Source organism: Bombina bombina, chromosome 11, assembly GCF_027579735.1.
Source record: "Bombina bombina isolate aBomBom1 chromosome 11, aBomBom1.pri, whole genome shotgun sequence".
Lineage (NCBI taxonomy): Eukaryota > Metazoa > Chordata > Amphibia > Anura > Bombinatoridae > Bombina > Bombina bombina.
In genome coordinates this window covers 716,119-733,639 of record NC_069509.1, presented here as the reverse complement: position 1 = coordinate 733,639, position 17,521 = coordinate 716,119, and positions in this window count along the sequence as shown.

The window sequence follows — 17,521 nt, the reverse complement described above, 5'->3', positions numbered from 1 at the left end:
GATATATTTTATGGGCTATTTAATATAGAAAATTATAACAGAATAAGCATATATAATTGATTCACAAACTAGTTTTTACATAAATATAATTCAAGGTGTCTACAAAGATCACTTATCAGAACAAAGGATTAAATATTAATTTTTAATAATAATATTGTTGTCCAACTTATAAGATGGCTCAATAGTAATATTTTGGAGTACACTGCAGAGATTTAATATCATCTTACGGAAGTGTATTGACAAAGTTCTGCTATATTAATTGTAGATATCGCTGACAATAGTTTTTTTTACTGCTATTAATTTTTAATATTCATAATTACAATACGTAACACGTGGGAGGACACTCCTGAGACGTATCAACATAATTGGAGGATACTGATGAGATAATAATAATATTGTAACCTAGTATATATCAATACTTTATAGTAGTGTCTATTACATGCAGTTATATGTAAATAGGTGTATATTGTCCCTGTATAGTAGTGTCTATTACATGCAGTTATATGTAAATAGCTGTATACTGTCCCTGTATAGTAGTGTCTATTACATGCAGTTATATGTAAATAGGTGTATACTGTCCCTGTATAGTAGTGTCTATTACATGCAGTTATATGTAAATAGGTTTATACTGTCCCTGTATAGTAGTGTCTATTACATGCAGTTATATGTAAATAGGTGTATACTGTCCCTGTATAGTAGTGTCTATTACATACAGTTATATGTAAATAGGTGTATACTGTCCCTGTATAGTAGTGTCTATTACATGCAGTTATATGTAAATAGGTGTATACTGTCCCTGTATAGTAGTGTCTATTACATGCAGTTATATGTAAATAGGTGTATACTGTCCCTGTATAGTAGTGTCTATTACATGCAGTTATATGTAAATAGGTGTATACTGTCCCTGTATAGTAGTGTCTATTACATGCAGTTATATGTAAATAGGTGTATACTGTCCCTGTATAGTAGTGTCTATTACATGCAGTTATAAGTAAATAGGTGTATACTGTCCCTGTATAGTAGTGTCTATTACATGCAGTTATATGTAAATAGTGTATACTGTATCTGTATAGTAGTGTCTATTACATGCAGTTATATGTAAATAGTGTATACTGTATAGTAGTGTCTATTACATGCAGTTATATGTAAATAGGTATATACTGTCCCTGTATAGTAGTGTCTATTACCTGCAGTTATATGTAAATAGGTGTATACTGTCCCTTTATAGTAGTGTCTATTACCTGCAGTTATATGTAAATAGGTGTATACTGTCCCTGTATAGTAGTGTCTATTACCTGCAGTTATATGTAAATAGGTGTATACTGTCCCTTTATAGTAGTGTCTATTACATACAGTTATATGTAAATAGGTGTATACTGTCCCTGTATAGTAGTGTCTATTACATGCAGTTATATGTAAATAGGTGTATACTGTCCCTGTATAGTAGTGTCTATTACATGCAGTTATATGTAAATAGGTGTATACTGTCCCTGTAAAGTAGTGTCTATTACATGTAGTTATATGTAAATAGGTGTATACTGTCCCTGTATAGTAGTGTCTATTACATGCAGTTATATGTAAATAGTGTATACTGTATCTGTATAGTAGTGTCTATTACATGCAGTTATATGTAAATAGGTATATACTGTCCCTGTATAGTAGTGTCTATTACATGCAGTTATATGTAAATAGGTGTATACTGTCCCTTTATAGTAATGTCTATTACATGCAGTTATAAGTAAATAGGTGTATACTGTCCCTGTATAGTAGTGTCTATTACATGCAGTTATATGTAAATAGTGTATACTGTATCTGTATAGTAGTGTCTATTACATGCAGTTATAAGTAAATAGGTGTATACTGTCCCTGTATAGTAGTGCCTATTACATGCAGTTATATGTAAATAGTGTATACTGTATCTGTATAGTAGTGTCTATTACATGCAGTTATAAGTAAATAGGTGTATACTGTATCTGTATAGTAGTGTCTATTACATGCAGTTATAAGTAAATAGGTGTATACTGTCCCTGTATAGTAGTGTCTATTACATGCAGTTATATGTAAATAGGTGTATACTGTCCCTATATAGTAGTGTCTATTACATGCAGTTATATGTAAATAGGTGTATACTGTCCCTGTATAGTAGTGTCTATTACATGCAGTTATATGTAAATAGGTGTATACTGTCCCTATATAGTAGTGTCTATTACATGCAGTTATATGTAAATAGGTGTATACTGTCCCTGTATAGTAGTGTCTATTACATGCAGTTATATGTAAATAGGTGTATACTGTCCCTGTATAGTAGTGTCTATTACATGCAGTTACATGTAAATAGGTATATACTGTCCCTGTATAGTAGTGTCTATTACATGTAGTTATATGTAACTAGGTGTACACTGTCCCTGTATAGTAGTGTCTATTACATGCAGTTATATGTAAATAGGTGTATACTGTCCCTGTATAGTAGTGTCTATTACATGCAGTTATATGTAAATAGGTGTATACTGTCCCTGTATAGTAGTGTCTATTACATGCAGTTATATGTAAATAGGTGTATACTGTCCCTGTATAGTAGTGTCTATTACATGTAGTTATATGTAAATACGTGTATACTGTTCCTGTATAGTAGTGTATATTACATGTAGTTATATGTAAATAGGTGTATACTGTCCCTGTATAGTAGTGTCTATTACATGCAGTTATATGTAAATAGGTGTATACTGTCCCTGTATAGTAGTGTCTATTACATGTAGTTATATGTAAATAGGTGTATACTGTCCCTGTATAGTAGTGTCTATTACATGCAGTTATATGTAAATACGTGTATACTGTTCCTGTATAGTAGTATCTATTACATGCAGTTATATGTAAATAGGTGTATACTGTCCCTGTATAGTAGTGTCTATTACATGCAGTTATATGTATATAGATGTATACTGTACCTGTATAGTAGTATCTATTACATGCAGTTATATGTAAATAGGTGTATACTGTCCCTGTATAGTAGTGTCTATTACATGCAGTTATATGTAACTAGGTGTATACTGTCCCTGTATAGTAGTGTCTATTACATGCAGTTACATGTAAATAGGTGTATACTGTCTCTGTATAGTAGTGTCTATTACATGCAGTTATATGTAAATAGGTATATACTGTCCCTGTATAGTAGTGTCTATTACATGCAGTTACATGTAAATAGGTGTATACTGTCTCTGTATAGTAGTGTCTATTACATGCAGTTATATGTAAATAGGTATATACTGTCCCTGTATAGTAGTGTCTATTACATGCAGTTATATGTAAATAGGTATATACTGTCCCTGTATAGTAGTGTCTATTACATGCAGTTATATGTAAATAGGTGTATACTGTCCCTTTATAGTAATGTCTATTACATGCAGTTATAAGTAAATAGGTGTATACTGTCCCTGTATAGTAGTGTCTATTACATGCAGTTATATGTAAATAGTGTATACTGTATCTGTATAGTAGTGTCTATTACATGCAGTTATATGTAAATAGGTGTATACTGTCCCTTTATAGTAATGTCTATTACATGCAGTTATAAGTAAATAGGTGTATACTGTCCCTGTATAGTAGTGTCTATTACATGCAGTTATATGTAAATAGGTGTATACTGTCCCTGTATAGTAGTGTCTATTACATGCAGTTATATGTAAATAGGTGTATACTGTCCCTGTATAGTAGTGTCTATTACATGCAGTTATATGTAAATAGATGTATACTGTCCCTGTATAGTAGTGTCTATTACATGCAGTTATATGTAAATAGGTGTATACTGTCCCTGTATAGTAGTGTCTATTACATGCAGTTATATGTAAATAGGTGTATACTGCCCCTGTATAGTAGTGTCTATTACATGCAGTTATATGTAAATAGGTGTATACTGTACCTGTATAGTAGTGTCTATTACATGCAGTTATATGTAAATAGGTATATACTGTCCCTTTATAGTAGTGTCTATTACATGCAGTTATATGTAAATAGGTGTATACTGTCCCTGTATAGTAGTGTCTATTACATGCAGTTATATGTAAATAGGTGTATACTGTACGTATATAGTAGTGTCTATTACATGCAGTTATATGTAAATAGGTGTATACTGTCCCTGTATAGTAGTGTATTACATGCAGTTATATGTAAATAGGTGTATACTGTCCCTGTATAGTAGTGTCTATTACATGCAGTTATATGTAAATAGGTGTATACTGACCCTGTATAGTAGCGTCTATTACATGCAGTTATATGTAAATAGCTGTATACTGTCCCTGTATAGTAGTGTCTATTACATGCAGTTATATGTAAATAGGTGTATACTGTTCCTGTATAGTAGTGTCTATTACATGCAGTTATATGTAAATAGCTGTATACTGTCCCTGTATAGTAGTGTCTATTACATGCAGTTATATGTAAATAGGTGTATACTGTCCCTGTATAGTAGTGTCTATTACATGCAGTTATATGTATATAGATGTATACTGTACCTGTATAGTAGTATCTATTACATGCAGTTATATGTAAATAGGTGTATACTGTCCCTGTATAGTAGTGTCTATTACATGCAGTTATATGTAAATAGGTATATACTGTCCCTGTATAGTAGTGTCTATTACATGCAATTATATGTATATAGGTGTATACTGTCCCTGTATAGTAGTATCTATTACATGCAGTTATATGTAAATAGGTGTATACCGTCCCTGTATAGTAGTGTCTATTACATGCAGTTATATGTAAATAGGTATATACTGTCCCTGTATAGTAGTGTCTATTACATGCAGTTATATGTAAATAGGTGTATACTGTACCTGTATAGTAGTGTCTATTACATGCAGTTATATGTAAATAGGTGTATACTGTCTCTGCTTAGTAGTGTCTATTACATGCAGTTATAAGTAAATAGGTGAATACTGTCCCTGTATAGTAGTGTTTATTACATGCAGTTATATGTAAATAGGTGTATACTGTCCCTGTATAGTAGTGTCTATTACATCCAGTTATATGTAAATAGGTGTAAACTGTCCCTGTATAGTAGTGTCTATTACATATAGTTATATGTAAATAGGTGAATACTGTCCCTGTATAGTAGTGTCTATTACATGCAGTTATATGTAAATAGGTGTATACTCTCTCTGCTTAGTAGTGTCTATTACATGCAGTTATATGTAAATAGGTGTATACTGTCCCTGTATAGTAGTGTCTATTATATGCAGTTATATGTAAATAGGTGTATACTGTCCCTGTATAGTAGTGTCTATTATATGCAGTTATATGTAAATAGGTATATACTGTCCCTGTATAGTAGTGTCTATTACATGCAGTTATATGTAAATAGGTGTATACTGTCCCTGTATATTAGTGTCTATTACATGCAGTTATATGTAAATAGGTGTATACTGTCCCTGTATAGTAGTGTCTATTACATGCAGTTATATGTAAATAGGTGTATACTGTCCCTGTATAGTAGTGTCTATTGCATGCAGTTATAAGTAAATAGGTATATACTGTCCCTGTATAGTAGTGTCTATTACATGCAGTTATATGTAAATAGGTATATACTGTCCCTGTATAGTAGTGTCTATTACATGCAGTTATATGTAAATAGGTGTATACTGTCCCTGTATAGTAGTGTCTATTACATGCAGTTATAAGTAAATAGGTGAATACTGTCCCTGTATAGTAGTGTCTATTACATGCAGTTATATGTAAATAGGTGTATACTGTCCCTGTATAGTAGTGTCTATTACATGCAGTTATATGTAAATAGGTGTATACTGTCCCTGTATAGTAGTGTCTATTACATGCAGTTATATGTATAGTAGTGTCTATTATATGCAGTTATATGTAAATAGGTGTATACTGTCCCTGTATAGTAGTGTCTATTACATGCAGTTATATGTATAGTAGTGTCTATTATATGCAGTTATATGTAAATAGGTGTATACTGTCCCTGTATAGTAGTGTCTATTACATGCAGTTATATGTAAATAGGTATATACTGTCCCTGTATAGTAGTGTCTATTATATGCAGTTATATGTAAATAGGTGTATACTGTCCCTGTATAGTAGTGTCTATTACATGCAGTTATATGTATAGTAGTGTCTATTACATGCAGTTATATGTAAATAGGTGTATACTGTCCCTGTATAGTAGTGTCTATTACATGCAGTTATATGTAAATAGGTGTATACTGTCCCTGTATAGTAGTGTCTATTACATGCAGTTATATGTAAATAGGTGTATACTGTCCCTGTATAGTAGTATCTATTACATGCAGTTATATGTAAATAGGTGTATACTGTCCCTGTATAGTAGTGTCTATTACATGCAGTTATACGTAAATAGGTGTATACTGTACCTGTATAGTAGTGTTTATTACATGCAGTTATATGTAAATAGGTGTATACTGTCCCTGTATAGTAGTGTCTATTACATGCAGTTATATGTAAATAAGTGTATACTGTCCCTGTATAGTAGTGTCTATTACATGCAGTTATATGTAAATAGGTGTATACTGTCCCTGTATAGTAGTGTCTATTACATGCAGTTATATGTAAATAGGTGTATACTGTCCCTGTATAGTAGTGTCTATTACATGCAGTTATATGTAAATAGGTGTATACTGTCCCTGTATAGTAGTGTCTATTACATGCAGTTATATGTAAATAGGTGTATACTGTCCCTGTATAGTAGTGTCTATTACATGCAGTTATATGTAAATAGGTGTATACTGTCCCTGTATATTAGTGTCTATTACATGCAGTTATATGTAAATAGGTGTATACTGTCCCTGTATAGTAGTGTCTATTACATGCAGTTATATGTAAATAGGTGTATACTGTCCCTGTATATTAGTGTCTATTACATGCAGTTATATGTAAATAGGTGTATACTGTCCCTGTATAGTAGTGTCTATTACATGCAGTTATATGTAAATAGGTGTATACTGTCCCTGTATAGTAGTGTCTATTACATGCAGTTATATGTAAATAGGTGTATACTGTCCCTGTATAGTAGTGTCTATTACATGCAGTTATATGTAAATAGGTGTATACTGTCCCTGTATAATAGTGTCTATTACATGCAGTTATATGTAAATAGGTGTATACAGTACCTGTATAGTAGTGTCTATTACATGCAGTTATATGTAAATAGGTGTATACTGTCCCTGTATAGTAGTGTCTATTACATGCAGTTATATGTAAATAGGTGTATACTGTACCTGTATAGTAGTGTCTATTACATGCAGTTATATGTAAATAGGTGTATACTGTACCTGTATAGTAGTGTCTATTACATGCAGTTATATGTAAATAGGTGTATACTGTCCCTGTATAGTAGTGTCTATTACATGCAGTTATATGTAAATAGTGTATACTGTCCCTGTATAGTAGGGTCTATTACATGCAGTTATATGTAAATAGGTGTATACTGTACCTGTATAGTAGTGTCTATTACATGCAGTTATATGTAAATAGGTGTATACTGTCCCTGTATAGTAGTGTCTATTACCTGCAGTTATATGTAAATAGGTGTATACTGTCCCTGTTTAGTAGTGTCTATTACATGCAGTTATATGTAAATAGGTGTATACTGTCCCTGTATAGTAGTGTCTATTACATGCAGTTATACGTAAATAGGTGTATACTGTCCCTGTATAGTAGTGTCTATTACATGCAGTTATGTGTAAATAGGTGTATACCGTCCCTGTATAGTAGTGTCTATTACATGCAGTTATATGTAAATAGGTGTATACTGTCCCTGTATAGTAGTGTCTATTACATGCAGTTATATGTAAATAGGTGTATACTGTCCCTGTATAGTAGTGTCTATTACATGCAGTTATAAGTAAATAGGTGTATACTGTCCCTGTATAGTAGTGTCTATTACATGCAGTTATATGTAAATAGGTGTATACTGTCCCTGTATAGTAGTGTCTATTACATGCAGTTATATGTAAATAGGTGTATACTGTCCCTATATAGTAGTGTCTATTACATGCAGGTATATGTAAATAGGTGTATACTGTCCCTGTATAGTAGTGTCTATTACATGCAGTTATGTGTAAATAGGTGTATACTGTACCTGTATAGTAGTGTCTATTACATGCAGTTATGTGTAAATAGGTGTATACTGTCCCTGTATAGTAGTGTCTATTACATGCAGTTATATGTAAATAGGTGTATACTGTCCCTGTATAGTAGTGTCTATTACATGCAGTTATATGTAAATAGGTGTATACTGTATCTGTATAGTAGTGTCTATTACATGCAGTTATATGTAAATAGGTGTATACTGTTCCTGTATAGTAGTGTCTATTACATGCAGTTATATGTAAATAGGTGTATACTGTCCCTGTATAGTAGTGTCTATTACATGCAGTTATATGTAAATAGGTGTATACTGTCCCTGTATAGTAATGTCTATTACATGCAGTTATATGTAAATAGGTGTATACTGTCCCTGTATAGTAGTGTCTATTACATACAGTTATATGTAAAAAGGTGTATACTGTCCCTGTATAGTAGTGTCTATTACATGCAGTTATATGTAAATAGGTGTATACCGTCCCTGTATAGTAGTGTCTATTACATGCAGTTATATGTAAATAGGTGTATACTGTCCCTGTATAGTAGTGTCTATTACATGCAGTTATATGTATAGTAGTGTCTATTACATGCAGTTATATGTATAGTAGTGTCTATTACATGCAGTTATATGTATAGTAGTGTCTATTACATGCAGTTATATGTATAGTAGTGTATTACATGCAGTTATATGTATAGTAGTGTCTATTACAAGCAGTTATATGTATAGTAGTGTCTATTACATGCAGTTATATGTATAGTAGTGTCTATTACATGCAGTTATATGTAAATAGGTGTATACTGTCTCTGTATAGTAGTGTCTATTACATGCAGATATATGTAAATAGGTGTATACTGTACCTGTATAGTAGTGTCTATTACATGCAGCTATATGTAAATAGGTGTATACTGTCCCTGTATAGTAGTGTCTATTATATGCAGTTCTATGTAAATAGGTGTATACTGTCCCTGTATAGTAGTGTCTATTGCATGCAGTTATATGTAAATAGGTGTATACTGTCCCTGTATAGTAGTGTCTATTACATGCAGTTATATGTAACTAGGTGTATACTGTACCTGTATAGTAGTGTCTATTACATGCAGCTATATGTAAATAGGTGTATACTGTACCTGTATAGTAGTGTCTATTACATGCAGTTATATGTAAATAGGTGTATACTGTCCCTGTATAGTAGTGTCTATTACATGCAGTTATATGTAAATAGCTGTATACTGTCCCTGTATAGTAGTGTCTATTACATGCAGTTATATGTAAATAGGTGTATACTGTCCCTATATAGTAGTGTCTATTACATGCAGTTATATGTAAATAGGTGTATACTGTCCCTGTATAGTAGTGTCTATTACATGCAGTTATATGTAAATAGGTGTATACTGTCCCTGTATAGTAGTGTCTATTACATGCAGTTATATGTAAATAGGTGTATACTGTCCCTGTATAGTAGTGTCTATTACATGCAGTTATATGTAAGTAGCTGTATACTGTCCCTGTATAGTAGTGTCTATTACATGCAGTTATATGTAAATAGGTGTATACTGTCCCTGTATAGTAGTGTCTATTACATGCAGTTATATGTAAATAGGTGTATTCTGTCCCTGTATAGTAGTGTCTATTACATGCAGTTATATGTAAATAGGTGTATACTGTCCCTGTATAGTAGTGTCTATTACATGCAGTTATATGTAAATAGGTGTATACTGTCCCTATATAGTAGTGTCTATTACATGCAGTTATATGTAAATAGGTGTATACTGTCCCTGTATAGTAGTGTCTATTACATGCAGTTATATGTAAATAGCTGTATACTGTCCCTGTATAGTAGTGGCTATTACATGCAGTTATATGTAAATAGGTGTATACTGTACCTGTATAGTAGTGTCTATTACATGCAGTAATGTGTAAATAGGTGTATACTGTCCCTGTAAAGTAGTGCTATTACATGCAGTTATATGTAAATAGGTGTATACTGTCCCTGTTTATTAGTGTCTATTACATGCAGTTATATGTAAATAGGTGTATACTGTCCCTGTATAGTAGTGTCTATTACATGCAGTTATATGTAAATAGGTGTATACTGTACCTGTATAGTAGTGTCTATTACATGCAGTTATATGTAAATAGGTTTATACTGTCCCTGTATAGTAGAGTCTATTACATGCAGTTATATGTAAATAGGTGTATACTGTCCCTGTATAGTAGTGTCTATTAAATGCAGTTATATATAAATAGGTGTATACTGTCCCTGTATAGTAGTGTCTATTACATACAGTTATATGTAAAAAGGTGTATACTGTCCCTGTATAGTAGTGTCTATTACATGCAGTTATATGTAAATAGGTGTATACCGTCCCTGTATAGTAGTGTCTATTACATGCAGTTATATGTAAATAGGTGTATACTGTCCCTGTATAGTAGTGTCTATTACATGCAGTTATATGTATAGTAGTGTCTATTACATGCAGTTATATGTATAGTAGTGTCTATTACATGCAGTTATATGTATAGTAGTGTCTATTACATGCAGTTATATGTATAGTAGTGTCTATTACATGCAGATATATGTAAATAGCTGTATACTGTCCCTGTATAGTAGTGTCTATTACATGCAGTTATATGTATAGTAGTGTATTACATGCAGTTATATGTATAGTAGTGTCTATTACAAGCAGTTATATGTATAGTAGTGCCTATTACATGCAGTTATATGTAAATAGGTGTATACTGTCTCTGTATAGTAGTGTCTATTACATGCAGATATATGTAAATAGGTGTATACTGTACCTGTATAGTAGTGTCTATTACATGCAGCTATATGTAAATAGGTGTATACTGTCCCTGTATAGTAGTGTCTATTATATGCAGTTCTATGTAAATAGGTGTATACTGTCCCTGTATAGTAGTGTCTATTGCATGCAGTTATATGTAAATAGGTGTATACTGTCCCTGTATAGTAGTGTCGATTACATGCAGTTATATGTAACTAGGTGTATACTGTACCTGTATAGTAGTGTCTATTACATGCAGCTATATGTAAATAGGTGTATACTGTCCCTGTATATTAGTGTCTATTACATGCAGTTATATGTAAATAGGTGTATACTGTCCCTGTATAGTAGTGTCTATTATATGCAGTTCTATGTAAATAGGTGTATACTGTCCCTGTATAGTAGTGTCTATTGCATGCAGTTATATGTAAATAGGTGTATACTGTCCCTGTATAGTAGTGTCTATTACATGCAGTTATATGTAAATAGGTGTGTACTGTCCCTGTATAGTAGTGTCTATTACATGCAGTTATATGTAAATAGGTGTATACTGTCCCTGTATAGTAGTGTCTATTACATGCAGTTATATGTAAATAGGTGTATACTGTACCTGTATAGTAGTGTCTATTACATGCAGTTATATGTAAATAGGTGTATACTGTCCCTGTATAGTAGTGTCTATTACATGCAGTTATATGTAAATAGGTGTATACTGTCCCTGTATAGTAGTGTATTACATGCAGTTATATGTAAATAGGTGTATACTGTCCCTGTATAGTAGTGTCTATTACATGCAGCTATATGTAAATAGGAGTATACTGTCCCTGTATAGTAGTGTCTATTACATGGTTATATGTAAATAGGTGTATACTGTCCCTGTATAGTAGTGTCTATTACATGCAGTTATATGTAAATAGGTGTATACTGTCCCTGTATAGTAGTGTCTATTATATGCAGTTATATGTAAATAGGCGTATACTGTCCCTGTATAGTAGTGTCTATTACATGCAGTTATATGTAAATAGGTGTATACTGTACCTGTATAGTAGTGTCTATTACATGCAGTTATATGTAAATAGGTGTATACTGTCCCTGTACAGTAGTGTCTATTACATGTGGTTATATGTAAATAGGTGTATACTGTACCTGTATAGTAGTATCTATTACATGCAGTTATAAGTAAATAGGTGTATACTGTCCCTTTATAGTAGTGTCTATTACATGCAGTTATAAGTAAATAGGTGTATACTGTCCCTGTATAGTAGTGTCTATTACATGCAGTTATAAGTAAATAGGTGTATACTGTCCCTGTATAGTAGTGTCTATTACATACAGTTATATGTAAATAGGTGTATACTGTACCTGTATAGTAGTGTCTATTACATGTAGTTATATGTAAATAGGTATATACTGTCCCTGTATAGTAGTGTCTATTACATGCAGTTATATGTAAATAGCTGTATACTGTCCCTGTATAGTAGTGTCTATTACATGCAGTTATATGTAAATAGGTGTATACTGTACCTGTATAGTAGTATCTATTACATGCAGTTATAAGTAAATAGGTGTATACTGTCCCTGTATAGTAGTGTCTATTACATGCAGTTATGTGTAAATAGGTGTATACTGTCCCTGTATAGTAGTGTCTATTACATGCAGTTATAAGTAAATAGGTGTATACTGTCCCTGTATAGTAGTGTCTATTACATGCAGTTATATGTAAATAGGTGTATACTGTACCTGTATAGTAGTGTCTATTACATGCAGTTATATGTAAATAGGTGTATACTGTCCCTGTATAGTAGTGTCTATTACATGCAGTTATAAGTAAATAGGTGTATACTGTCCCTGTATAGTAGTGTCTATTACATGCAGTTATAAGTAAATAGGTGTATACTGTCCCTGTATAGTAGTGTCTATTACATACAGTTATATGTAAATAGGTGTATACTGTACCTGTATAGTAGTGTCTATTACATGTAGTTATATGTAAATAGGTATATACTGTCCCTGTATAGTAGTGTCTATTACATGCAGTTATATGTAAATAGCTGTATACTGTCCCTGTATAGTAGTGTCTATTACATGCAGTTATATGTAAATAGGTGTATACTGTCCCTTTATAGTAATGTCTATTACATGCAGTTATATGTAAATAGGTGTATACTGTCCCTGTATAGTAGTGTCTATTACATGCAGTTATATGTAAATAGGTGTATACTGTCCCTGTATAGTAGTGTCTATTACATGCAGTTATATGTAAATAGGTGTATACTGTCCCTGTATAGTAATGTCTATTACATGCAGTTATATGTAAATAGGTGTATACTGTCCCTGTATAGTAATGTCTATTACATGCAGTTATATGTAAATAGGTGTATACTGTCCCTGTATAGTAATGTCTATTACATGCAGTTATATGTAAATAGGTGTATACTGTCCCTGTATAGTAGTGTCTATTACATGCAGTTATAAGTAAATAGATGTATACTGTCCCTTTATAGTAATGTCTATTACATGCAGTTATAAGTAAATAGGTGTATACTGTCCCTGTATAGTAGTGTCTATTATATGCAGTTATAAGTAAATAGGTGTATACTGTCCCTGTATAGTAGTGTCTATTACATGCAGTTATATGTAAATAGGTGTATTCTGTCCCTGTATAGTAGTGTCTATTACATGCAGTTATATGTAAATAGGTGTATACTGTACCTGTATAGTAGTGTCTATTACATGCAGTTATATGTAAATAGCTGTATACTGTCCCTGTATAGTAGTGTCTATTACATGCAGTTATATGTAAATAGGTGTATACTGTCCCTGTATAGTAGTGTCTATTACATGCAGTTATATGTAAATAGGTGTATACTGTCCCTGTATAGTAGTGTTTATTACATGCAGTTATATGTAAATAGGTGTATACTGTCCCTGTATAGTAGTGTCTATTACATGCAGTTATATGTAAATAGGTGTATACTGTCCCTGTATAGTAGTGTCTATTACATGCAGTTATATGTATAGTAGTGTCTATTACATGCAGTTATATGTAAATAGGTGTATACTGTCCTGTATAGTAGTGTCTATTACATGCAGTTATATGTAAATAGGTGTATACTGTCCCTGTATAGTAGTGTTTATTACATGCAGTTATATGTAAATAGGTGTATTCTGTCCCTGTATAGTAGTGTTTATTACATGCAGTTATATGTAAATAGGTGTATACTGTCCCTGTATAGTAGGGTCTATTACATGCAGTTATATGTGTATACTGTCCCTGTATAGTAGTGTCTATTACATGCAGTTATATGTATAGTAGTGTATTACATGCAGTTATATGTATAGTAGTGTATTACATGCAGTTATATGTATAGTAGTGTATTACATGCAGTTATATGTATAGTAGTGTATTACATGCAGTTATATGTATAGTAGTGTCTATTACATGCAGTTATATGTATAGTAGTGTATTACATGCAGTTATATGTATAGTAGTGTATTACATGCTGTTATATGTATAGTAGTGTATTACATGCAGTTATATGTATAGTAGTGTCTATTACATGCAGTTATATGTATAGTAGTGTATTACATGCAGTTATATGTATAGTAGTGTCTATTACATGCAGTTATATGTAAATAGGTGTATACTGTCCCTGTATAGTAGTGTTTATTACATGCGGTTATATGTAAATAGGTGTATACTGTACCTGTATAGTAGTGTCTATTACATGCAGTTATATGTAAATAGGTGTATACTGTCCCTGTATAGTAGTGTCTATTACATGCAGTTATATGTAAATAGGTGTATACTGTCCCTGTATAGTAGTGTCTATTACATGCAGTTATATGTAAATAGGTGTATACTGTCCCTGTATAGTAGTGTCTAATACATGCAGTTATATGTAAATAGGTGTATACTGTCCTGTATAGTAGTGTCTATTACATGCAGTTATATGTAAATAGGTGTATACTGTCCCTGTATAGTAGTGTCTATTACATGCAGTTCTATGTAAATAGTGTATACTGTACCTGTATAGTAGTGTCTATTACATGCAGTTATATGTAAATAGGTGTATACTGTACCTGTATAGTAGTGTCTATTACATGCAGTTATATGTAAATAGTGTATACTGTCCCTGTATAGTAGTGTCTATTACATGCAGTTATATGTAAATAGGTGTATACTGTCCCTGTATAGTAGTGTCTATTACATGCAGTTATATGTAAATAGGTGTATACTGTCCCTGTATAGTAATGTCTATTACATGCAGTTATATGTAAATAGGTGTATACTGTCCCTGTATAGTAATGTCTATTACATGCAGTTATATGTATAGTAGTGTCTATTACATGCAGTTATATGTATAGTAGTGTCTATTACATGCAGTTATATGTAAATAGGTGTATACTGTCCCTGTATAGTAGTGTTTATTACATGCAGTTATATGTAAATAGGTGTATACTGTCCCTGTATAGTAGTGTCTATTACATGCAGTTATATGTAAATAGGTGTATACTGTCCCTGTATAGTAGTGTCTATTACATGCAGTTATATGTAAATAGGTGTATACTGTCCCTGTATAGTAATGTCTATTACATGCAGTTATATGTATAGTAGTGTCTATTACATGCAGTTATATGTAAATAGGTGTATACTGTCCCTGTATAGTAGTGTCTATTACATGCAGTTATATGTAAATAGGTGTATACTGTCCCTGTATAGTAGTGTCTATTACATGCAGTTATATGTAAATAGGTGTATACTGTCCCTGTATAGTAGTGTCTATTACATGCAGTTATATGTAAATAGGTGTATACTGTCCCTGTATAGTAGTGTCTATTACATGCAGTTATATGTAAATAGGTGTATACTGTCCCTGTATAGTAGTGTCTAATACATGCAGTTATATGTAAATAGGTGTATACTGTCCTGTATAGTAGTGTCTATTACATGCAGTTATATGTAAATAGGTGTATACTGTCCCTGTATAGTAGTGTCTATTACATGCAGTTCTATGTAAATAGTGTATACTGTACCTGTATAGTAGTGTCTATTACATGCAGTTATATGTAAATAGGTGTATACTGTACCTGTATAGTAGTGTCTATTACATGCAGTTATATGTAAATAGTGTATACTGTCCCTGTATAGTAGTGTCTATTACATGCAGTTATATGTAAATAGGTGTATACTGTCCCTGTATAGTAGTGTCTATTACATGCAGTTATATGTAAATAGGTGTATACTGTCCCTGTATAGTAATGTCTATTACATGCAGTTATATGTAAATAGGTGTATACTGTCCCTGTATAGTAATGTCTATTACATGCAGTTATATGTATAGTAGTGTCTATTACATGCAGTTATATGTATAGTAGTGTCTATTACATGCAGTTATATGTAAATAGGTGTATACTGTCCCTGTATAGTAGTGTTTATTACATGCAGTTATATGTAAATAGGTGTATACTGTCCCTGTATAGTAGTGTCTATTACATGCAGTTATATGTAAATAGGTGTATACTGTCCCTGTATAGTAGTGTCTATTACATGCAGTTATATGTAAATAGGTGTATACTGTCCCTGTATAGTAATGTCTATTACATGCAGTTATATGTATAGTAGTGTCTATTACATGCAGTTATATGTAAATAGGTGTATACTGTCTCTGTATAGTAGTGTCTATTACATGCAGTTATATGTAAATAGGTGTATACTGTCCCTGTATAGTAATGTCTATTACATGCAGTTATATGTATAGTAGTGTCTATTACATGCAGTTATATGTATAGTAGTGTCTATTACATGCAGTTATATGTGTATACTGTCCCTGTATAGTAGTGTCTATTACATGCAGTTATATGTATAGTAGTGTATATTACATGCAGTTATATGTGTATACTGTCCCTGTATAGTAGTGTCTATTACATGCAGTTATATGTATAGTAGTGTATATTACATGCAGTTATATGTGTATACTGTCCCTGTATAGTAGTGTCTATTACATGCAGTTATATGTGTATACTGTCCCTGTATAGTAGTGTATATTACATGCAGTTATATGTAAATAGGTATATACTGTCCCTGTATAGTAGGGTCTATTACATGCAGTTATATGTAAATAGGTGTATACTGTCCCTTTATAGTAGTGTCTATTACATGCAGTTATATGTAAATAGGTGTATACTATCCCTGTATAGTAGTGTCTATTACATGCAGTTATATGTAAATAGGTGTATACTGTACCTGTATAGTAGTGTCTATCACATGCAGTTATATGTAAATAGGTGTATACTGTCCCTGTATAGTAGTGTCTATTATATGCAGTTATATGTAAATAGGTATATACTGTCCCTGTATAGTAGGGTCTATTACATGCAGTTATATGTAAATAGGTGTATACTGTCCCTGTATAGTAGTGTCTATTACATGCAGTTATATGTAAATAGGTGTATACTGTACCTGTATAGTAGTGTCTATTACATGCAGTTATATGTAAATAGGTGTATACTGTACCTGTATAGTAGTGTCTATTACATGCACTTATATGTAAATAGGTGTATACTGTACCTGTATAGTAGTGTCTATTACATGCAGTTATATGTAAATAGGTGTATACTG